A 24,999-nucleotide genomic window follows, 5' to 3' on the forward strand; every position below is an offset into this window, starting at 1 on the left:
GGGGCGTCAAACCATTATGGACATATTTGTTACCTCTAAAAACATTCACATACCAAATTTGGTTGTATTTTCTTGATTGGTTCTTGAGCTGTGCGAAATTTGTGTTTCATTTTCATGGGATCCCTCCCTTATAGAAGAGGGAGTCGGGTTTCAAACCATTATGTACATATTTGTTACCACTAAAAACATTTACCTGCCAAATTTTGTTCCATTTGGTTGATTAGTTCTCGAGATAAGCACAAATTTGTGTTTAATCCAACTATTATGGATATATTAGTTACCCCTTAAAACATCCACATGCCAAATTCGGTTTCATTTGCTTGGTTTGTTCTTGAGTTGTGCAGAAATTTATGTTTCATTTGTATGGGACCCCTCCCTTCCAGAAGAGGGAGGGGTCTCAAACTATCATAGGAACCTTTATCGGCACCAAAAACCCCTACATACAAATTTTCACGTCGATCGGTTCGGTAGTTTTCGGGCCTATATGGATCAGACAGACAGACAGACTTGACTGCATTTTTATATGTAAAGATTACAACATCAATATTTTAGAACCTAAAGAGTGAATATACATGTATTGGATTGAAGCGTTCATGTAAATCTATTTTTACAAATAAAAAATTGAATGAGAAAGACTGGGTCTGACCGCTAGGTGGATTAATTTAGGTTTTTCTTACGTGGGGAATAACATCAACAATGGAAACGGTTTGCTTTGTATTCAATATGCCACCGGCCTGTGAAAAAGGAGAAACGAAAAAATGCGAGTCGATGACAGCCGCAGCCGATCAGCAGACTGTCACACTGAACAAACTAGGCTGTCATGTCCGAAAGAACAAAATACATGCGCAAGAATGCGCTGTCGTACGCAACACAAGACAGTTTCTTTGCCTTGTGTAAGCTGTAGCTGTATGTGAGCTCTCATGAACAGCTCATGCATGAGGCTGTTAGAGTGAAAAGAGAGAAAAGTCGTCAGTATAGTGTCGCTCTCCAGTCATTCTCCTAAGCTTGGTCATCACTCTATTAAAAATCATTCTTTTAAAAAGTTTGCTTATAGAAGAGAGTAAACTAATTGGACGATAACTTGATGCTTCAGCTGGATTTTTTTCAGGTTCAACCTGATAACCTGTTGAAAGCGGAAACTTTTTAATATCTCTCGGTAATCAAAGACAAGCCTCGAGCTGTTGGTAAAGTGCAACCATTCTGCAAGGCAGTTCAAGTCGTACTGAATTTTTGACAGATAGCATTTTCCTATTTATTGCCTCTCAGCCAGGAATGGTATTCTACGCGATTTTTCGGGACTCGTAAGTAATCTACGTAGAAAACTGCATTCTACGTTTTCTACCGTAGAAAACCTCTTGCAAGTAGAAAACTCTCAAACATTCGAAAATTCACAGTATGAGTCATAAAATGCCATTCGCTGCGCTGATAAGGGTATTTTAGTAACGGGAGAATTATCATAACAAAAAAAAAGAAACACGAAAAAAGTGTTTTTCCGGACTATTTTGTGATTATGGCGAAACAACCAATGATAAAGAAACTCAAACAAGCAAATAAAGTTTTCACTCAATAATTTCAATCGTAATTCACGGTTCAACAACATATTTGTTGCCATCCAAAAATGCTAATGAAAGTAAAATCGCATAATATACGTCACATACAAAATCAGTGCAACAGCAAAGGCGCATCTAAAGCCTGTAGTACACTCTTTGACCAATGGTCAAATATTTGACCTTCTGACATAATGGTCAAACTTATTTGACGTCATGATTGTTGTTTGCCCGTGTTTGCCACATGTAAAAATTGAAGAGTGACAAACAATTATCCTTGACCAAATTTTTATCTGTCAAAAAGTGATAAATATTTGACGCTTGATCAAAGAGTGTAATCTAGCCTTAAGGCCTGATTTCTACAGAACTATGCTATCGCTGTCAAATCTCATATATTTAGAGCGTACCCAACATCTCAATGGTTCATGGTTCCCCCGGCATATATAAAAAAAAGCCCACCAAAAATTCCATGAACCTTAAACGGTTGCAGGAATAATTCTTTACGCCCTCGGGAAAAATAACTCTTAAATAAGTAAGACTTAACGCATTTTCGTAAAACAACTCAATGGTTCATGGTTCCCCCGGCATATATAAAAAAAGCCCACCAAAAATTCCATGCAACTTTAAACGGTTGCAGGAATAATTCTTTACGCCCTCGGGAAAAATAACTCTTAAATAAGTAAGACTTGACGCATTTTCGTAAAAAGTGAGACAACTTATAAATTGAGTAACTCCGTAAATACGCATAATTGAGAAACAAGGCGTTTTAAAAACTGAGTGATTGTTACTCACTTTTTGGGTACAGTATTACTAAGTTTTGAGTTAAGTAATTACTCATTTTTTGGGTTCTGAATTGCTACTTTATTTGATTTACAAATTTATATAAAGTATCGAAGATAAAATTAAACATACCTTAGTTTGTTGTTTGTACTGGCTAGAAAGTCCTAGAATATATTTTGCAAGCGGGAGGTATTTCTAATCCGAAAACTTATGAAACACATCAGAAACAAATTCAATCGATGAAGATTAAAAGCAACGATTTTAAATGTCAAATTCGTTCTCAATTCACACAAAATAATAATCACAATTGAAAACAAATAATATTTTCAAATTTAAATTTCGCTTGTTCTTCATGTAATTCACCACAAATATCTCTTTGTAGATTTTCGTAGAATACTCGTTTTTGGTTAGGTATTCTACCAGAGGTATTCTACGTAGAAAACTCGTCGAAAACTACATGAGGTTTTCTACATGACATCCCTGCCTCTCACACAGATATTTCGTTCAAATATGCCTTATACATGATAGGTTAAAATGCAGATCACTTTATAAGCAATGTTCACACCTATTATTTTTTCCACCACTGTATATTTAAATTTAGACCACAGAAAATCAGAATTCATCAACGAAATGACCACGTGGTCTTTTTTCCTGACTCATAATTTATTGTTTCTACCTATTCAAGAATGAAGCTTTTGCATTTTAGAAATATAGAATGTACTGAAAGTTTAATAATAAAAATGTAAAAAATTCAAGCGAATTTTTGGCACTTGAGAAATGAAAAGACCACGTGGTTAAAGTCACAAGGGAGGGGGGGGGGGGGTGTTGGCCAGAAGACCAAAACCAGGAAAGAGCAGGGGGAGGGGGGTTACGGGGGGTATAAAAAGTGATCAAAATATGACCACGTGGTTTAGGGGCTCTCAACGGCTTATATATATATACATTGATACGTATAGAGAAATGTCGCAATAAAACGAAGAATTTTTATGTATGTAAAACAGAAAGGGCAATTTAAAATGTCGCAAAAGAGAATTTTGTCATTATAAAAGAAGTCGTTATAGAGAGACTCAACTGTACACCAATACAAGTTATACGGTATACCGTAATCTGGAGCAGTTTGTTGTCAAAATATGGAGACCACGTTGTAGGCACCCCACACAAATGGTAGTCTTCGTATTTTCAAGTGCACAAAACTAGGAAATAGTTTATGCGTCAATACTATTACTAATTCGGTATTACTTGGTTGTTAAAATCAGTGACCAGATATAAAGTTGAGAAGTAACTTTCGAAGAAATTGAACCTTGATGAACCCAAGTTTCGCAAAAGTGGAGCAAATAAGCAGAACTCATAGGATCAGCGTTGGAAGTGTCGGTTAAGACTGAGCCGATTTTCTTCAAACGATAAAGATTAGGATAGTATTCAGTGATGAGTTCTGTGATAGTAAGTTCACTATGAGTTAAAATAAGTAACTTTTTTTTTTTTTCTTCACATAACATTTATTTGACACGGCACAAATACAATTTAATGTTTAACGGCGCCAATTATATCTGATGACTTAAAAACTAAAGCAAATTTTTTATCCTCGCTGCCGACTACGAGCTGAAATTAAGTCTAACTTAAAACTAGCATGGGATTTCCAATCAGTGTTTTGTTGTTCAATGGTCGTCTGATAATCGTCGAATGGCATGTATGGATTCGTTCTGCTGAGCCACGATGTCGTGAGTTGGGACAGAGGCTCGTAGTCCTTGGGTCCTGGTTCTATTGTGCGGGGTCTGGTTGCTGGTTTTGTGCTTAAGGTTCAAACGTGTTCTTGTCGTTTTGTTGGGTGTAGACGGAGGGGAACGGGACTAGACTGGGGCGTGGATGGATTTCAGGAAAACGTATATAAGGGACATGTAGGATAGGTCACGGCTCGCCAAGACATCACGAACAGGAACAGCCGGCTGTCTACCCTCGGCCTGCAGGGAAGCTATTAATTTAGACCTGGCGTCACGGTGTACAGGGCATGACCAAACCACATGCTCTATGTCGTGATAACCTTCACCACAGGCACAGATACCACTTTCCCCGAGCCCAACACGACGGAGGAGCGCGTCAAATCTATAGTGATTGGACATAAGCCGGGACATCACGCAAATGAAATCCCGACCTACATCCAACCCCTTGAACCACGGGTTCGTCGATACTTTGGGGATTATGGAATGTAACCACCTTCCCAATTCCCCTCTGGTCCAAGCATTTTGCCAACTGATGATCGTATTCTGACGTACAAGTGCGAAAAATTCATTAAAGGCAATTGGTCTTTCATAAATATCACCGTTTGTTGCGTCCACCTTAGCCAAAGAGTCCGCTTTCTCATTACCCGGTATCGAGCAGTGAGAAGGGACCCACGCTAAGGTAATCTGAGTAGATTTTTCGGATAAAGCACTCAGATGTTCCCGTATTTTCCCCAGGAAATACGGAGAGTGCTTAACATCTTTCATCGATCGGAGAGCCTCAATGGAACTGAGACTGTCCGTAAAGATGAAATAATGGTCCGTGGGCATTTTTTCGATAATCCCTAGGGTGTACTGAATTGCAGCTAATTCTGCGACGTAAACAGAAGCAGGATTATCGAGCTTATGGGAGACGGTTGAATTGTTATTGAAGATACCGAAGCCAGTGGACCCATCAAGAAGTGATCCGTCAGTGTAGTACATATTGTCGCAGTTGATGTTTCGATATTTATTGGAAAAAATTTTAGGGATCTGCTGCACGCGTAAATGATCCGGGATTCCACGAGTTTCTTCTATCATGGATGTATCGAAAAACACAGTAGAATCAGAAGTATTTGATAAGTCGACACGATTTGGAATATTCGAAGAAGGGTTAATATTTTGGGACATGTGATTGAAATACAATGTCATAAAACGGGTTTGAGAATTAAGTTCGATTAACCTTTCAAAATTTTCAATCACGGGACGGTTCAAGACCTCACATTTGATTAGAATACGAGAAGACAGGCTCCAGAAGCGGTTTTTCAATGGTAGTACTCCAGCTAAGACCTCCAAACTCATCGTATGGGTCGACTGCATGCAACCTAAGGCGATACGCAAACAACGATATTGTATTCGCTCCAGTTTGATCAAATGTGTGTTTGCTGCGGAGCGGAAGCAGAAACACCCGTATTCAATAACAGACAATATCGTTGTTTGGTAAAGCCTTATAAGGTCTCCTGGATGGGCTCCCCACCATTGTCCGGTTATTGTACGAAAAAAATTCACTCTTTGTTGACATTTTTTCATCAGATACCTCACGTGACAACCCCAGGTGCCTTTAGAGTCGAGCCAGACACCAAGATATTTGTGTACCAAAACCTGAGAAATCGTTTTACCCATTAATTGTGTTTGAAGCTGAGCAGGTTCATGCTTCCTAGAAAAAACTACTATCTCAGTCTTCTCCGGAGAGAATTCGATACCTAGCTGTAAAGCCCAAGCAGACAAATTGTCCAAGGTATCTTGCAATGGTCCTTGCAAATCGGCAGCTTTGGCTCCTGTAACAGAGATTACACTGTCGTCTGCAAGTTGTCTTATCGTGCATGAATTTGCCAGACATTCGTCGATGTCATTTACATAAAAGTTGTAAAGAAGGGGGCTTAAACATGAGCCCTGGGGAAGACCCATGTAGCTAATGCGAAAAGTTGCCAAATCGCCATGCGTAAAATGCATGTGCTTTTCGGACAGCAAATTGTGCAAAAAATTGTTCAAAATTGGAGAAAATCCTTGTCGGTGAAGTTTACCCGAAAGAATGTCAATAGAAACGGAATCAAAAGCCCCCTTAATGTCCAAGAACGCAGACGCCATTTGTTCTTTACGAGCATACGCCAGCTGAATATCTGTTGAAAGCAACGCAAGACAATCATTCGTCCCTTTGGCACGGCGGAAGCCAAATTGAGTTTCTGATAGTAGACCATTTGATTCGACCCAGTGGTCTAAACGACGGAGTATCATTTTTTCCATCAATTTCCGGATACAGGATAGCATTGCAATCGGCCTATAAGAGTTGTGATTAGAAGCTGGTTTCCCTGGTTTTTGGATGGCGATCACCTTCACTTGCCTCCAATCCTGCGGTACAATGTTTTGCTCCAGGAACTTATTGAACAAGTTCAACAAGCGCCTCTTGGCATTGCCGGGTAGATTCTTCAACAAGTTGAATTTGATTCTATCTAATCCAGGCGCGTTATTGTTACAGGACAGGAGGGCAACTGAAAATTCTGCCATCGTAAAAGGTGATTCTATCGCGTCGTGGCCCGGAGACGCATCGCGAACAATATTTTGCTCAGGAACAGAGTCCGGACATACTTTCCTGGCAAAATCAAATATCCACCTACTTGAAGACTCCTCGCTTTCGTTGACCGTTACGCGATTCCGCATTCTTCGGGCTGTGTTCCAAAGAGTGCTCATCGATGTCTCCCTCGACGTCTCGTTCACGAACCGACGCCAATATCCACGTTTCTTTGCTTTAGCCAAGCTTTTAAGCTTGGTATCAAGCTCCGAATACCGTATATAGTCGCCAGGTATGCCTCCCGTCTGGTGGGCCTTAAACGCGTCGGATCTTTGCGTGTAGACATCGGAGCACTCTTGGTCCCACCACGGAGTGGGAGGCCGTTCTTTGATCGTTACGCCGGGACATTTCTTCGTTTGGGCTTGCAACGCGGCGTCGAGAATCAAGCCCGCGAGGAGGTTGTATTCTTCAAGTGGTGAATGATGTTGAATCGACTCGACCGCTTTTGAAATCATTTCCTCGTATAACTTCCAATCGACATTTCGTGTGAGGTCATACGGAATGTCAATTGGTCGCATGCGAGTTGACCCGTTAGTAATTGAAATAAGAATAGGCAGATGGTCGCTACCGTGAGGATCAAGGATTACCTTCCATGTGCAATCCAACCGTAGCGACGTCGAACATAAGGATAGATCCAAAGCGCTTGGGCGCGCTGGAGGTTTCGGGATACGTGTCATTTCACCGTTGTTTAAAATAGTCATGTCGAAGTCATCGCAAAGGTTATAGATTAAAGAGGAGCGGTTATCATTGTATGGGGAACCCCAAGCCACGCCATGAGAGTTGAAGTCTCCCAAAATCAAACGTGGCGAGGGAAGAAGTTCTATTAGATCAAAGAGCAGCCGTTGCCCAACCTGTGCTCTGGGGGGAATATATATTGAGGCAATACAAAGCTCTTTACCTTGTATTGTCATTTGACATGCGACAACTTCGATGCCTGGAATCGAGGGGAGGTTAATACGATAGAAAGAATAGCACTTTTTAATCCCTAAAAGTACTCCTCCATATGGGGTGTCTCGATCAAGGCGAATAATATTAAAATCATGGAAGTTGAGATCAATATTTGAAGTAAGCCAAGTTTCACAAAGGGAATAGGCATCGCATTTGTTTTTATTTATCAAAACTTTAAACGAATCAATTTTTGGTAAAATACTTCTACAATTCCACTGTAAGACAGAGATAGAATCCTTCATATACGCAGTTGAATTAGGCATCGAAGGATACAATCGCTGCAAGGAGAGGCCATTGGGCAGTCAACTGCTTCAAAAATGATCTAACTGTTGGGAGGAATGCTGTAAGAAAAATTTTAATTGGATCGGGTACATTGAAAGTTTCAAAAATCCAGTCCACAATGTCAGAAAATTTCACTAATCCAGAGTTTGTTTCATCAACTGGGAGTGCAAAAGGAGCAACTGGGGTTTTAGATGTTCCTGGCAGTGCTGGGAACTCCTTCTGGGACTTTAAATTTGCAAGCCCAGGAGGAATTTGCTTCGGTTTTTCCGCAGCACTGTTTGGTTTGCTTGTAACTTTCATTTCACTTTGAGAAATCTTAGGACCTTTTCTGGGAAGTTTAGGAGAGGAAATATTTTTCCTCTTTCTAGACTCCCCAGGATTGGCGTAAGATGTTCCCGCTGGTGAATCGTCAGAATCGGTTTCATCAGAGGACAACAGATCATAAGGGTTTGATGTAATGGGAGAAGTGGTAACGGTCTTCTTCAGCATCTCAGCGTAAGAACGCTTCGAACGCTCTTTGAGAGACCTCTTTATTTTATCCCTGCGCTGCATGTACACCGCACATGTCGAGAGCTCATGCTGACTCTCCCCACAGTGAATGCATTTTTCAGCATTTTTACTGCAGGAATCATCCGCATGATTCTCCCCACACTTGCCACAACGTGCCTTATTGCAGCAGTAGGCGGCGGTGTGGCCTAACTGCTTACAATTCAGGCAGTTCATGACGCGAGGCACATATAATCGCACAGGGAGACGAACCCGGTGGATCGAGACGTGGCTTGGTAGCGCTGACCCGGCGAACGTAACTCGAAACGAGTCTGACGGGGTGTATACTGTTTTACCACCGATGATCGATGCTGACCGCAATTGCTTGCAGTCGAGCACCTTTACTTCGGGACACGTTTTGTTCTTAAAGCACCCTTTGGCACTTTGCAGTATACACTCGACGGACAGACTCGAATCGGTTATGACACCGTCGATCTCCACGTCTCGTGCGGGTATGTAAACGCGATACTCGCGTGTGAAGAGCTCAGAGCAAGCTATATCGTTGGCCTCTTTCAGGTTACCGACCACGACACGGAGCTTGTTAGGCCGGACCTTGGAAATTTCGGTCACGCCCTTGTACTCCTTCGTCAGGTCTTTAGAAATCTGCAAGAGGTTCAACTTTTTTGATTTCGGTCCTGCCTTTGGCCGAAAATAAACAGTATAGCTGCCCTGGGCTCCGTCTGGGTAAAGCCTGGGGCGAGGGGGGACTGAAGAATGAACAGGGGAGGGGGTAACAGAAGGGTCAGGGTCAGAGGGGCTCGGGGATGGTGGCGCGGGAGGCGAGGGATCTACATCCATCGCGCTAAGTCTAGCGCACTAGTGCTGACAAGAACACGTACCTTTTTATTTCTCCCTTCCAGTAAGGTTGGTTGTCCGATCGTTCGAAGTAGCAGCCGTTACAGCCAGCAGCACCAATACAGCAGCACCAAACAGCCACCAGCAGCGAGCCAGGTGTGAGATCACTCCACACAGCGATACAACTCGCTGACACTGATGGCTTCTTCTTTTTCCTCGTTTGTGTCTCGTCCACTGCTGTAGCACAATCCAGCCAGCAGCCAAATCGGCTTACGCACCAGCTGGCAGTCACGATGCGAAACAGTTGCACAAAGGCACGACCTTGAACCCGGATTTATTTCACTCGACCAGGCAAACAATGCCAACACTTGTTCACACGTCTTTTGTTTTATACTCTATCGGACCGATCACCAAACACGTCCAGTACTGATGCGTGTTCGGCACAGAATGAAGTAACTTTTTGATAACCGCAAAGTTTTGATATGTAAACTGTTGAGTTTGTTAGCAACCCTGCGCATGTTGCCATTAGGAAGCTATTTTCATTTTCTCCATGTACTCAGTAGAGATGGTCGGGTACGGGTATTTTTACCCGATACCCGTACCCGACCCGGTTCGGGTCGGGTTTCGGGTAACGCCAAAAAATATTTTTCGGGTTCGGGTCGGGTACGGGTAATTTAAAAACCAAGGCTTCGGGTTCGGGTCGGGTACGGGTTTGAGAAGTTCTCAACTGGTCGGGTACGGGTAATTCGATTTTCGTGCATTATGAGAATTTAATTATTAACTTTTCTAGCCTACACCCAACGCAAACGGGGAACATTTTATTACTTTAGGGCAATTTTTTATTACTTATTGTGTCTTATGACTGCGCATTATACACAAATAGTAATAACCGAAAAGTAACAAAAATTATGACGGGCATACACTTGTATGTGTTTCTGCAGGAGAACAAACAGCCAAGCACCGCAATGCATGTGTTAGCAAGACTTCACTCGCTGCATTTGTATTGATACAACGATCAGATTAATTTTTGTCCCCTTCACCCACACATAATGTGAATCTCACCCGTCAACCTCAAATGTCTAATTAGAAACACTTTCGTTTCGGCACGAGTATTGTATTTTCAAACAGGTGCGAATGAGTTTCCATGAACCAATGAGTATGTGTTCTGGATAGTTTGCAAGAAAGCGAATGTTTTTGTTTTTCTCTAACGCAGTTTACAGATCGTGATGTCACTTAAAGACGCATTTCAAGTCTTTAAAATCATCAACGTTTGCATACTCTATGACGGGGAAAATGCTGCTTGGCAGCTTTTGTCATATTCTTTCTCTACTCCGTATGTGCGACGGTGTGTGATTTTTTTACTTGAGATGGAAAGGGAGCAGTTTTCGACAGAAAAAATCTTGCATGTAGTTGAAACGACCATTATTAGATAGTCGTACTCCCGTAACACGTGCTAAATATATGACAGTATGTGTTGTTACTTGACTGGGGAAGAATTTTATTGCCTTTTAAGTAATAGGTTTGTTACCTAAAAGACAATTTGGCGCTATTGCTTCTAAAGTAATAAGGAAAAGTTTTGCGTGTAGGTGTTTTAGCATAGTCTTGGTCTGGGAGAGAAAAACGGATACGAAGCAGCACGAAGTCGCATCGGTAACGGTATCATTGATTTCTATAGAAGAATGATTGCATTTTTTTCTTGACCGTGGACTTATTCGAAAAATACTTATTCTGATACTATAACTCCATCATAAGTAAAGCAAATAGTATGCTGGACTTTGCTAAGCGGTTCAGCCACAATTTTCAAGACCCGTACACTATCAAACTATTGTATATTACATATGTTAGACCTATTGTAGAATATTGTAATCTCATATGGATCAGTCCAAAAACAATTCCTTCTTTACGCGCTTCGCAACTTGTATTGGACCGCATTTCCTCTGCCATCGTATGAAGCACGTTGCATGTTCATTAATCTGCAAACACTTAAACAACGCCGCGAATTTACAATGCTATTCTTCGTCAATGACATTATTTCAAATCGTATAGACTCATCTGCAGTCTTCGTTGTTGCACGTCGAACAAAGTGTGCGGGAAAAACACGTTTTCGCTGTGCCTCTGATTCTCATGTTTGGATACAAACATACATTTCCCGCGCTGTATGTTTGCACAAATTTGTGAACATTGTTCTAGCCAATGTTTTCTTCTGAGCGAGTAACAATCTAGTGTGCTGGGTTCTAAGTTTTGGCTGTGCAAGCGGCGTTACATTTCGAATCATTTGTAGGTAGGTACCATGATGCGAAGAACATCATGATTCGTAGTACTACCCATGATGAGTAGAACATGGTGCAACGGTTTGAACAAAAAGTAGGCGGGCGGTGAGGTAGATTTTTTCGTTGGAGGAATGGAGACGAAACGTCGCTAAGTGACAGCTAGTTACTTTTCGGAAAACAACAGTCCATTCGTATTCGCTCTCTCTTCAAGTGAATAGAATATTCGCTGCGAAAAGTGTTATTTACCGAAGTTTGAGGATATGAAACGTAAGTACGTTGCGAATTATTCATCGTACAAAAGTACTTTTTATCGTATAAATTACCGAAAGTATTTTTATTAGAAAAACAATCTATTGTTCTTCTTTTAGATGCCGTATTTTCGTACAGTATCGGATCGCCATCACATACCAACAGTACCCGTTTGACGTAGCAAAAACACATCCGACATTCAACTCACCCAATATATCGCCATATCCAACCTCGATGAGCTGGATGACGAGTTTGTAGTCTTTACATACCAACAACCAGTACGTCCGGTATGAAGTTCATCTGACCCAAGTAACCAAACGGGAGGAACCAAACGACGAGTCTGCAGTCTTCAAGAATCAACGGCACACATCGAGATAGTAGTAATAGTACTGCTAGTAAGAAATGGTCTAGCAGGTCGTTTTAGTAATTAGGTAGTGAATAAGTGCTCTGGAATATGATGTAAAGTTAATATTTCTCGAACGAATCTAAGTGCTTGGGAGTAAAATGAAAAGTGAAACTTTTTTTGAAAAACAGATTGCTGACATTCGTTTCCTAAACTATGTGTTTTAATATATTTTTATATAAAGTGTGATATTATTCAAATATAAAAGCCAAATTGATCAATTTCAAAGAGACAATTTATAAACAAAAATTCTAACAAGCACTCAAAACATAATCCGCTTGTAACATTGTTGCAGGTTTTTTTTGTAAAGGGTAGAACACGTTCACATTGAGTACGTTGAATATAAAAATTAAATTCAATTTGCTCTGGGAATTTGTAAAACTTGTGATACTTTCTGGAAAGTGAACATAAATGTCTCTCATTGCATGTTCCTAATTCTGCGGGAAAGTAGTATCAGTAGGTAGACTGCGCAAAGATTCTCTCATCTTTGAAATATTTTACCGGGTATTAAAGTAATCTGAAAAATGAAATACATATAACTATAAAACTATAAATTTAAAAATTCACAGTTACCTTACCTGGTCAAACTCTAAGCCTCGTGAATTAAGAAAACGAGTCTTAATTGGTGGATTTCATTGAATGATTATCGTTATCGTAATATTATCCAACAAACATCCTAGGCAAATTCACGTCTTCACTACTTCATCCACCGCAACTGAAATCTTAATTTTTTTAATAAACAAACCTCTGCCATGTCAACTGATTTTTCAACATGGCTGACTATGTCTTTTGACATACCGTTACACCATGTATCTATACATCATGGTACTACCTATGTTTTATTACGACGTTCTCAAGCGAGCCGCAGTAATTTGGATAGTCAATGATTTTATCATTGCACCTTTAGGCCGTTACAAATTTTATTTTCATTTCAGATCAATCCTTTCTCTAACCATACCGAATAGTTTCTTCGTGCAAATTTTCAAGCATAATTGTTAAACTCAAATCAAAGTTTGAATGTCAGGTAATACCATATGGCATCACCCGCCGGGAATGGGTTGAAAAAATGGCGCTTGGTTCGGTCTGGTCGCACGCCGATCATCTCAAAATCACCTTCCATCGTTCTTTGTCTTCAACGCAAAGGATATTTTTGGCGGTTTTTGTCTATGCAACTGGAACAGAATCTTCAGCCACATGCTAACGTATCACGTGTGCCAAAACAGTGAAGACATAGTACACTGTGATTTTCTTACAGACCGATGGCTTCATACCAGGCGAGACGTACGATGCAACGAAAAAAAAGCACCTGCCAATTTAGCACCGACAGGCACCGTTCTGTTTTACAAATTTTAAAACCTATGTGCACAAATTTTCGAACATCGTGTTCAGAACGCATGTCATCTCAACATGTTTATGTGTATCTTATATTTGGGCATGTTAGTAGGAACGGTGAACTACGATGGAAATCGCGCGCTCGTTCAACAAAAACGTAGGATTTTTCACGGCGTGCACATGTGGGCATGTTTTGCGGAAGACTGCTCATCTGTATTACTATCACAACTCAACTTTAATACACCTTCACTGCATCTTAGAACGAGAAAACTGTTATCAGAAAAAATTTCAGAACTAATTATGCAAAAAATGGTCCCATGAATCGAATGATGTGTCAGTATAATCTACATTGTAAAACCATTGGCATAACAATGTCAAAAAAAAAACAAATTTAAAACTGTCTGAAATACACTAGAAATATTTAGCTCGTAACAAGAACATTGTAAACACTATAAATAATAACTGTAATGAAATATTTATGTAGTCTACATTTGCCTGACGAAATAAATAAACAATTAAAAATAAAAAAATAACATCCACACAAGCAATGAAATTAAAAATATTTTACATAATATTTCTGTCCTTAGGTAAGCTACGAGTTTTGAAAGTTTGTCGGTTTTTTTAAAGCATTTATGTTGTTTAAACGTGTAAGCAATGTTTGCAAATAAACTCTTTTCCGCAGACCTCCTACGTAATTATTACTCGGGTATCAAAAAGAAGTCGTTTGGTAACAGTTTGGAACTATACTGCCGTTCCAATCATAGTAGTCCCATGTTCTACACAAATCTTATGCACGCTGGGACAACTATGCTTGGAAGGGCAGTATACACTTCATCACGGTTGAGTCTTGATTTTTGTTTCACAAAATAGTGAGGTATGAAATTGTAAAATTATTGCAACACTGCGCAAGTCTACGTAAATATAAATAAACTCAAAAATCTGAAGAAACTGACTCGACAAATCTGTGTTTTGCATACAAATTTGCATATTTAGTATTCGTGATGGTCGAGTCATACTCGGATTACAGCAGGAAAATTTTTACACGCTATCAAAAAACGACGAGTGTGCGTGTCATCTGTTTCGATAATATTTTATTTTTTTATTTTCCCTCCCAGGTCGCTTAATTCAAACTCTACCAGACATGCATTTTTCACCATTCTCCGTGTTGTGCTAGTAGGGTGAATTAACAAAATAAAAATTTTCAGCAGTTTATATGAATCATACAAAATAAATAATTGAAATCCCTGATCAATTTTAATATGAGGAAACAGCGGAACTCCATACACAGTTATGAATAGATATTTTGCTGCGTGATAAAAATGATCAAATTTTTCAACATTAGACGAGCGGACGTTCTCAGTGACAGATGCTACGCTGGATTCTGGGAGCACCAATACATCGCCTGGAACTCTGGCTGGTTCATTAACATTCGTTCACATGAACACTCGGGTCTAGCCCAACTCCGGCCGTCATCTCGAGAAGCCACATATGACAATCAGTGCATAAAACGTGCGAGGTAATCAGGTATTTAAAAAAAATTAAATAAAATGAAAATCCAGGACGGGTCGGATACCGGTAATTTGGGGGTATTTTTCTTTCGGGTACGGGTCGGGTACGGGTATTTGAAACAAAATTTTTCGGGTTCGGGTCGGGTACGGGTATTTCAAACAAACCCGACTTCGGGTTCGGGTCGGGTACGGGTTTGAAAATTCTCGATGAGTCGGGTACGGGTAACAAATTTCCCATACCCGACCATCTCTAGTACTCAGTTCGCCTTTGATGACGAATGTGGAAGTACTCAAAACGTTTCGGAACCAAAAAAATACTGAACAGATCATTGTCTTACTAGGCCGCCAGCATGTTCATTTCTCTCGATTCTACAGTAACCGGGTATCCAAGTAGCATAACTTTATTGCGGTAGAAAAACTCCCTGAATGTTATACTGCACTCACTAACTAGTTTGGAAACACATTTGGTAGACCTTATAACTAGGGACAGTGGTAAATCGCGATTTCGCGGAAGCCGCGAAATCCTGCGTCGGCCGCGAAATATACAAAAACCCGCGAAATGCCGCGAAATGCCGCGAAAGTAATGCTAAATAGCAGCATTCTATGTCAATCTTGAAACATTTCGATTCGAAACCTGCGAATTTTCTGAAAACCAGCGACACGGACAAAGCTGAAGAATAATGGGCACTTCGAGGGCAACTTTTCCTACGCAACCAATAAAATGAAACAGTACTTCTGCTCTCTTACAACGCGATTTTGTCAACCTGGAACTGACTTCGGTTGCTAGATCCCCTTCGAGCAAATATTTTGGCGATTGATAGAATTCCAGAGTGTGCAGCCAAAATCGAAGTTGCTAAATGACCTAAGTCTAGTAGGTCTAGTAAGCAATTTTAAAATATCTGACAGTGAGATCGATACGGTATTATAATTTTTGAAGGTATTCGGATCGCGGACGTTTTCCTGAGCTTTTTCCGGTTGGCAAATAATATTTCTCAATTCCTGGAAACTCGGTAAATACGAAAGGCAGCGTGAGCCAAAAGTACGTGCCTATCGACACCAAAATATAACTGAACACAATTTGACACAGTATGTACTTATAGTCAGTGATGCAAAGAAATCATGAATCGTACGGTTAAATTACCGTATGTTGAAATAAATTAAACAGTTGTTTCTTATTTTCACGAAAAATTTTACTTTATTTAATATTTTGTGTAAACATAGTTGCCGCGAAATTACCGCGAATTTTGAGTATTTTCTATTTTGCCACCGCAGCCAGATTGTCTCCATACCCAGATACCTATCCGCAACCGTTTTCGCGAGAGATGCGATAAGTGTTCGAGATGATGACACATCCGACGTCAAGTACAGTTGTGTCCGCGCCGGTGGATATACAGTTTACTCGTCGAACACTTCGGACGTCCCGGAACGAGTTTGCTGGCTCATGCCAAGTACTTTGAGAGCTCCACACTTATGGCCAGTTCCAATACATAGGTCTGCATAAAAGGCCACTATCTGACACTTAAAAATTGTAGGTCCTATATTCTCGCTCGAAAGCTTCGAGGAACGATGCTGGTCTAACAAGCCAGGCTCTGGATAGACTGTTAGTGTCAGTAGGATTTTAGCGCTAGCCCTGCAATTATCCTGTAACTAACAGTTGGCCGCGAAGTCTGTGTATAGCAAGCAGAAGGGCGAGGTTCGATTCAGAATGAAGTACCAAGGCTTTGCTTTACTATGGCTTCGCTCGATACTCACTATACATTCAATTATAGCAGTAATCTCGGCTTCGAATATTGTTGGTTCCAATTTTCCACAATCACAAATATGTGTTTCAGGGGCATGAACTGAGCTTTATGGTCCATTAAATCTCTGATTACACAGTGCAACAAAAATTTGCTTTTCTTTCTGCCTTGGGTTCTATATATGATTTTTTCATGTATTTTGATGCAAAAAAAATTCCACCGAGTTCACGTCAACGGTAGCGCCATCTTAAATTTTTGAGGAATCGGAAATTTCGATGTTTTTTTCGACGCCATTTTGTTTGTAAGCCAAATATCCAAATTCTAAGAGTTTGTCCACATATAAGCCATATTTAAAAAAAAAACGATCTTAAATCGGACAAAAACTGAGGTTAAAACGGTTCTACGAAAACGGTTTTGGCATGGTTTGAGAGTATTTCACAAAGCGAAATAAAATCGAGTATGTATGGGCATTAATGGTAATGCGCTAATATCTAAAAGTAGTTGTCAAATTATATCTTATATTGAGTAAAAAAGTCTCAGAAATCGATTGGTTAGTGTCTGATCCACGTAAAATGTCATCAGCAAGTCGATTTTTCCCCAATTCCCCAACAGTACTAAAATAGGTTTATCACGACGTTAGATTGGCTTATTTGAAATCTGTTCAATATGGATATTCATGTCGAGCTCGTAAACAAATACCCAACCGTAAAAATACTCACCTCCATTAACGAGTAATGGAAGATACACAGTTTACGGCTGGGTATTCGTATACGAGCTCGATGTGAAGACCCCTAATGTAATATCGAGAGTTTAAGAGATACTTATAGATACAATAACAATAAACAACTTCATATGATCCTCCCCTTTTTACGGGGATGGGGTCGCAATTAACTTTATCGAAGACGCCATGATTCTGTCTCATACCCGAAACGAGATTTTTTTTGTTGGATCGGTCCTGGCCAAAAATGCGCATTTCAACGCTTACATAGTGCCTTCTTGAGTGCTTAGATGGACTGCTGAGGAAATAGCGAACCCTTTAAATTTTATCGCTAAGTAGGTAAAGGAATGGAACAAATTCTAAGTCGATGGACGTAAACAACTTGAGTTACGTAGAGGATCGTGCGGTGATCCATGCCTTGTCGGGGGATTTTAGGTAGACATTTGAAAAGCCATGAGAAGTGATTACCTTGATCTCTGTTTAGAGGGTAGCTGGGTTTTGTTTGAAAATTTCCAAACTTTCTGCGACATCTAATTTCCAAGGGGATGTTACGGATCGAACTAGACCAATATTTTCGGTAGTCATAGGGTGATCTTCATGAAAAACATGTTTGGCTATTTTGGATCTGAAATGAAGAATTATTCCCTTTTCCGAGTCTTTTTTAGCCTTTATGAGTTCTTTAACCAGATGTCTAAATTTCTTTTGCCCTGCCCTGTGTAACTTGTCAATAGTGTCTTTAGTAGAACCCCATCTTGTTTTAAGTTGGTTATTTCTACTACTGTAGATAATATCCATCCCAAATTTCCTAATTTTTTTACGAAGTTGATGAGTAAAACTAACATCATATTCAACAACTACCCTCTTCCGATCTACTGTTAGCGGTGTGAGTGTTGTGTAAGATTTCCTGTATTGGATTCGTTCTTTTTTATCAAAAATAGCTTGAATGGTTATTCTATTATAATGGATATAATGCTCACCAATTTCAAAAATATATTCCATTTCATTTTTCTTTCCTTCATTACTGAGAGGTAAAGATTCCATCCGGTGGATCATATGGTAAAAAGCAGCCATTTTATGCTGGAAGGAATGGTTCGAAGTGCTAAGTTCTACCCGTTTTGTATGCGTGGGCTTCCTAAAGATTTCGAATTTAAAGTGGTTGGAGTTTTTAACAACAACTACATCCAAAAAAGGAAGCTTGTTGTTTTGCTCAATTTTTAAAGTAAACCGTATGTTTTTATGAATACCATTCAAAATTTCTAAAAAACTTTCTAAGTCACCCTGTTTTAAAATGCAAAAAATATCATCCACGTACCTCCACCAACGAGGACACAATTAGGGATCGACCAGGGCCGGCTACATATTGCCCCACGTTGGGCGCCAATATGTAGCCGGCCCTGGTCGATCCCTAATCAGCGTGCAGCTTAAGCGCCACTCCGTTAGGAGACTGCACGCCACGCTATGTTTGCCCGGTGAGACTCCCCTAAGGGTCAGTCAAAGTTGCCATAAAGAAAAGGAATCAGGATCGGACCAGATAGGCTAATAAATTTAATGCTCCAAAAGCGGGTAGAAAACCCTTTTATCAGCTAGCAGAAATCTTCAACACCTACGTAAACGCAAGGAAAGCTTGCGGTAAGGAATCACCCATACCTTGATGTTATCATCACAGGCAAAGTCGCTATTTGCCGCTAGACGGCGCAGACATCTCGAACAATGAGCTTTGCTCGGCATTCAAATTCCGCCACGCGGAAGACACAACGAACCGAACTACACGAATACGAATGACGTGAACATATTAGAACGTACTAAATCCTTCCAGTAAACACATTACATCATTTGTTTAACTAATCAAACCATTTATTGAAGACAACAAAGGACAGGTTTGTATTTTATATCACTAGCATGCTTTAATGTGTGTTGTATTGGTATATGTACTTCTTAACTCTAGGCCTATCTTCTATTGTTCGTGTGCTTTTTCTCCCTACTGTGCTCGTGGACCCATGTGCTTTATATTTCAATCAGCTGCTTAATAATGAATCTGCAGTGACGTCACCGGCTTAAGCAAATGCTTGCACCCGGGTGTCTAATCTGGTAAGGTGGCGTTCATAAAAGTGGTTCTGTCATATTTGCGTGCACGCTAAATAATGCTCACCCTATAATTTAGGACACGGCGTTAGCATGCCGGTCACGGCCGACTTAAGTCGGGAAAATTATTACAGCATCTACAGGGCGTCCTTTAAGGAGGCCTCTTTGATAGAAAGAAGGATACGACTCACCGAGACTGCTGCGACGGTCGCTGTTGTTGCCGCTATTGGTTGCTTCGCTGGATACTGCTACGGCTGGCTGCTGATGATGATGTTAGGGGCTTTGCTGGCTACGGCTGGCTGCTGGTGATGACGATCACATGTGGCAACGGGCGTACGATCGGTCGGCAAACGCCGACGGGGGATGAACTGCGGCGGGGACAAACTCGCTTCCTTAGTGCCGCTTACAGGGAGATATCTCGACCTGAAACGGACACTAGCTCACCGGAGGGTTCCGGTCTACAGGATGTTACACGATGATGCGGATTTTGGGAATACCGCGTGTCTTCCGACGATGTAGCGCTGTCGGGAATTTCGTCCGATGGGGAAAAACCAGTGCGCGGTGCGCCTTTCGCTGTCCCTTTCCTCTCGTTCGTCGTTGGTGGCTGTCGAATAAACGTGTGTAGCCGGCTGGCTATTGTACAAAGGGTCATTAGCACACGAGCGGTTCATTGACATTATACATGAGCACATTTACCTATTCTGAACTTTCTTGCACACGTTTTGTATTTTAGCGAAACTATTGCACACTTTATCGACACTTCGAAATAAAGAAATTTAATACAACTCTACTACGTTCACATTCTATGACTTACTATTAGAAACTTAAAGGAGAAACGCGGACAACAGACACACGCGCGACACTTACGAAATGCTTGGTGGAATAGGACGAAATGAACGAGCAATGTAAGTCCTCAGATAAGGGAAGGTGATTCCGTACGACTTACAGGAAATACGTAATGTCCCGCCAACTTCTTCGGGTTACTTCGGAAATCTACGATTCTTTTGGCTGTTTCATTTTGGAATCTTAAATTGGCTCTATCTGTCCCTTTCCAACCTTTCTTCGAGGTTTCTTTAGAGACTATCGCGCTAAGTGAGTCTGAACGGGATTGTGAGCGACTGACACTTAGAGAGAAATTATGCGATGGGATTGCGACAAGTGTACCGAAATAGCTAACCTACATCTTGGCGCCAGTAGTTTTGTTGATTTCGAAGTTACTAATAAATGCTACTGCTACAATGTTCAGATGGGAAAGGTGTAAGAGGATTCCCCATCAGTGCTCCTTTTGTTTGTTTGTAAAATTTCCCACAAAATGAAAAATAATTATCTTCCATGCTGAATTGAGTTAACTTCAAGTACCTGCGTACTTTAGTTTTCCAATGGTTATCACATCGTTGGGAGAGAAGCCAATCTTCCAAAGGATTTATAGCTTCTTTCACTGCAACACTTGGGAAGAGTGCTGTGACATCAAAAGAAACCATTTTCTCGTCAGTATTGATACCTCCCGAGGATTTTAAATTTTAAACAAAAACTCCTGTGCTCGTAACAGATCGACTAGGAAATTCGTTCGGCATTGATTAAAATTCCCTGACTAACCATTTAGCCAATTTTTCGGTTGCTGCCCCCACAGCAGAAACGATCTCTCTAATTTCATTACCAGGTTTATGTACTTTTGGAAGGCCCTTTATTATAGGGAGAGAGGGGTTTGAAACACATAGACTCTTTAAAGCATCACCAAAAATAGGTTGGCATTCTTTAATAGTTTTTTCAACATTTTTCACCATAGAGGGTTGACTCTCTGTTGTCTGTATGGGCCATTATTAATTTTCTCCAACATTTGTTGATCGTAGTCATTTTTGTTACAAAAAAACAATTTTGTTCCCCTTATCAGCTTTTAAATAGAAGACAGGTTTATTTCGTAATCCTTCAATTGTCTGTAAATCTGTGTTATTCTTTACTAGACGTGGAATTTTTTTGAAATTGTCCAAGAAGGATGTACGCACTTCACTAGCTTGTGCGGTTAAAAATTGCAGCTTCCCATCCCACTTTCAATGTCAATGATGGCTTGTTCAACACTGGTTTAGAATAAACAGCTAAGTTAAGGCCTTTGTTCAAAAGATTTTGTTGCTGGTGTGAAAATTCGTACGAAGATAGATGAAGAAAAATTGGTTTATCTTTTTTGCTCCCAATTTTCGTTTCCTTTCCCCCTCACACTGTTCTGCAATTTTTACTTTGGTCAAAAATTCTAAGAACCCAAAGGGAAACTTTTTGGCCCATTTTAAATGAAGGGAATAGCACTCTAATAAGACTGAATTTAATTTACTATAGAAAAGTTTTGCACTATTTTTTATCCATTCCGATTCCACCTTCTTAATGAGAAAAGAGGAGTTAAAGTTCTAGTTCTAATTTTTACCTCATGACTTTTGGGAGTCAATCGGAATTTGACACATTGCACGCTGCGAAAAAATGAACCCAAATTCCCACTAATTTAAAGCCTCTGGGCTGGAAACCTAAAATATAGCATTTCGTATGTAAAATTGTTCAATAAATCGATTGGTGATATTTCCATTCTGTGCAGGGTACGGGAAAGGGTCCATATTTCAAAAAATACGCTAGGAAAGGGTGAAAAGGATCAAAATAGACCATTTCCCGTGACCTGCCCAAAACGAAACCATCACCAATCGATTTGTTTACCAATTTTACATAGGAAATGCTATATTTTAGGTTGCCAGTCTAGCGGCGATTATTTAGCGGAAAAACCGGAACCCACATATCCACTAAATAATCGCCGCTGGGCTAACAACCTAAAATATAGCATTTCTTATGTAAAATTGGTCAACAAATCGACTGGACTCACGTCCACTGGACGGCTGGAGATGGTTTTATTTTAGGCAGGGCACAGAAAATGGTCTTTATTGCCCCTTTTCACCCTATTTTTGAGTATTTTTAGAAATATTGATCCTTTCCCGTGTCCTGCACAGAATGAAAATATCACCAATCGATTTATTGACCAATTTTACATAAAAAATGCTATATTTCAGGTTGCTAGCCCAGCGGCTTCTAATTAGTGGGATTTTGGGTTCATTTTTTCCCAGTGTGCATTGCTTTAAAAAAACTATGTCTATAAATTCTTGCTATTTCCTTCCTCAACCCCAAAAACTTATTCGGCTCAAAAAGCTTGGATGCCATGTTAAAACTCATTAATTTTTACTTGAACTGTTGACAGAATCTACACACTTTTATTTCACTTCACTTTTTAATTCTATCACTTTTCACTTTTCACTTATCACTTGCGAATGCGCATTTCAACGCTTACATAGCGCCTTCTTCAGTGCTTAGATGGACTACTGAGGAAATAGCAAACCCTTTAAATTTTATAGCTAAGTAGGACAAACTTTAAGTCAGAGAACGTAAACAACTTGAGTTGGGTAGAGGATTGTGCGGCCTGGTGATCCATGCCTTGTCGGGGGGGTTTAAAAAGCCATGAGAAATGACTACCTTGATTTCTGGTAAGGAGACCCAGCCAATAATTTGGTCCGTATATTTCAGTTGTTGTTGAGATGTAAGAACCCTTGTACAATCTAATAAAGTTGTATGTAACGTTCTATATGAGCTTATAAGTACCAAAGTGGAGGCAATATACGTACCAAAATGGTTCGTGCAGGTAAAGATATACAACTTTTTATTCCATTTTTTACAATTCTATAACAATAACCTTTTGCATAAAATCTGAGGTATGAACAACTCTGTTTGCTACTTAGTACAATTTTCTATTGCCATAATTCAAGCATACATACAATTCCGTTTCACCCGTATTATGATTCTACTACGATGCTCTATGAACTAAAACGCAGCAGTGTGTAACCTGTACTGCGAAAAATTTTTGCATTATATACAACCTAATATTTCCAAATAATAAAAAAACATTAAATTGAGTAGCAACAATTTCCATTTATATTCTTTTAATGAGAAGTACGCGTACCATTACACTCTTTGGTATGTATTAATATTTTTGAGGTTGGATGCGGCATTTTCTTCATTATATTTTACAAGGCTGTGTTCAGCCTCGAAACCCCCAACGTTCCGATCACTGCTCTTACTCCCTATCCTCAGAGTCGTTTTACGATGCTGCATGTCAACGAATTTTATCTAGTACTGTTGAACGCCTCAAATCGTATGAACCTAAATCGTATATAATGTCACTTGATGTCTTCAATGTTGGCCCAAATCTATTTATAGACTCTGATGTCAATATGTAACTCAATATTGCCTCATATACGAAGGAATATTAACATGCGATCTGCATTGACCTTCTTTTTAACTGTTAGGCGATTCAAGCAATTGCAATCAACAAACATTAAGTATGTGCCATTTTTTTGGGGTGATTTTTCTTTTAGTCAAAACTGCGTTCAGGATTTATACCCAATTCTTCAAATCTTTTAGGAACTAGATTTCGAAAACCAGAGTTGCTGAAAAAGAAATTTTAATTTAAAATAAATTTGACATAATAATTGTATCATTCTTTACTGTTCAACGATTTCGTGTTTCATAATAGACGATTTTAACTGTCACGAAAAAGTAAATTGTACAAAATTCATTATGCAATCCTCTTACAACTGTTATAGGAGTTTTCAAGGAATATGAATATCAACGTGGATCACATAAATTAAAAATCCTACAAATTTGCACTGCAATTAAGTTTAGCACTGTAGACAACTCAACTGTGATGAAATCTGATTTGTTGTGTGCATTTATACGAAGAACAATATGCAGTCATATATCACGGACTGTACGACCCATATATGATGAAAGATAACTTGACCTGGTTATAACATGAACTTTATACAATTTCGATTGAAACTGTTTATACGATTTTGTGTTGCCATTTTTATACGATTTCTGGTTATCTGGGGAGTAGCTGGGTTTTGTTCCAAACTTTCTGCGACATCTAATTTCCAAGGGGATGTTTCGGATCGAACTAGACTAATATTGTCAGTAGTCATAGGGTGATCTTCATTAAAAATATGTTCGGCTATTTTGGATCTAATATGTGGACAGATTTTTAGAATTTTGATATTTGGCTTACAAACAAAATGGCGTCGAAAAAACATCGAAAATTTGCGATTTCTCAAAAACTCAAAATAGCGCCACTGTTCACCCTTAACCTTCTAGTGCCCAATGCCGCCTTTTGGCGGGTTTCAGTCAAACCTCTAAAAAGAAGAAGTGATAGAAATCAATAGTGAAAGTGGATAAAAAGTGTAAAGTGTACTCTAAAAAACTTCATGAAATACTTAAAAAGTGTTTATAATGGTTCATAGTGATTTTACCGAAGACCATCTAGAAATTAATTTGGACACTAGAGGGTTAAGGTGAAATGTGTTCAAACTCGGGGGTATTTGTTTTTGCGTCAAAATACATGAAAAAATCATACATAGAAGCCAAGGCAAAAAAAATGTTGCACTGTGTTATCTATTCGG

The 24,999-nt window shown here is 39.7% G+C and overlaps 1 protein-coding gene and 1 long non-coding RNA gene across 5 annotated transcripts in view; one reads left to right on the forward strand and one right to left on the reverse strand.

Moving 5' to 3' along the window:
• LOC129726999 (probable 3',5'-cyclic phosphodiesterase pde-5) overlaps positions 1-24,999 on the forward strand; it is a 109,282-nt gene that overhangs the window by 32,494 nt on the left and 51,789 nt on the right. The window contains exon 1 of one of the 4 annotated variants that reach the window (XM_055684342.1): positions 14,779-14,991. The exons of the other annotated variants lie outside the window; for them this stretch is intronic. The gene's annotated coding sequence lies outside the window, so the exon portion shown is untranslated. Of the gene's footprint in view, positions 1-14,778; positions 14,992-24,999 lie in introns of those variants that run through there. 4 annotated transcript variants of the gene reach the window in all.
• On the reverse strand, positions 12,357-13,029 carry LOC129727003 (uncharacterized). Its single transcript, XR_008728455.1, has 2 exons — positions 12,722-13,029; positions 12,357-12,660 (listed from the first exon to the last, which is right to left on the reverse strand). It is a non-coding gene; the product is annotated as an uncharacterized LOC129727003 (long non-coding RNA).

The sequence above is a fragment of the Wyeomyia smithii genome, chromosome 3 (assembly GCF_029784165.1).
Source record: "Wyeomyia smithii strain HCP4-BCI-WySm-NY-G18 chromosome 3, ASM2978416v1, whole genome shotgun sequence".
NCBI classification, from domain to species: Eukaryota; Metazoa; Arthropoda; class Insecta; order Diptera; family Culicidae; genus Wyeomyia; species Wyeomyia smithii.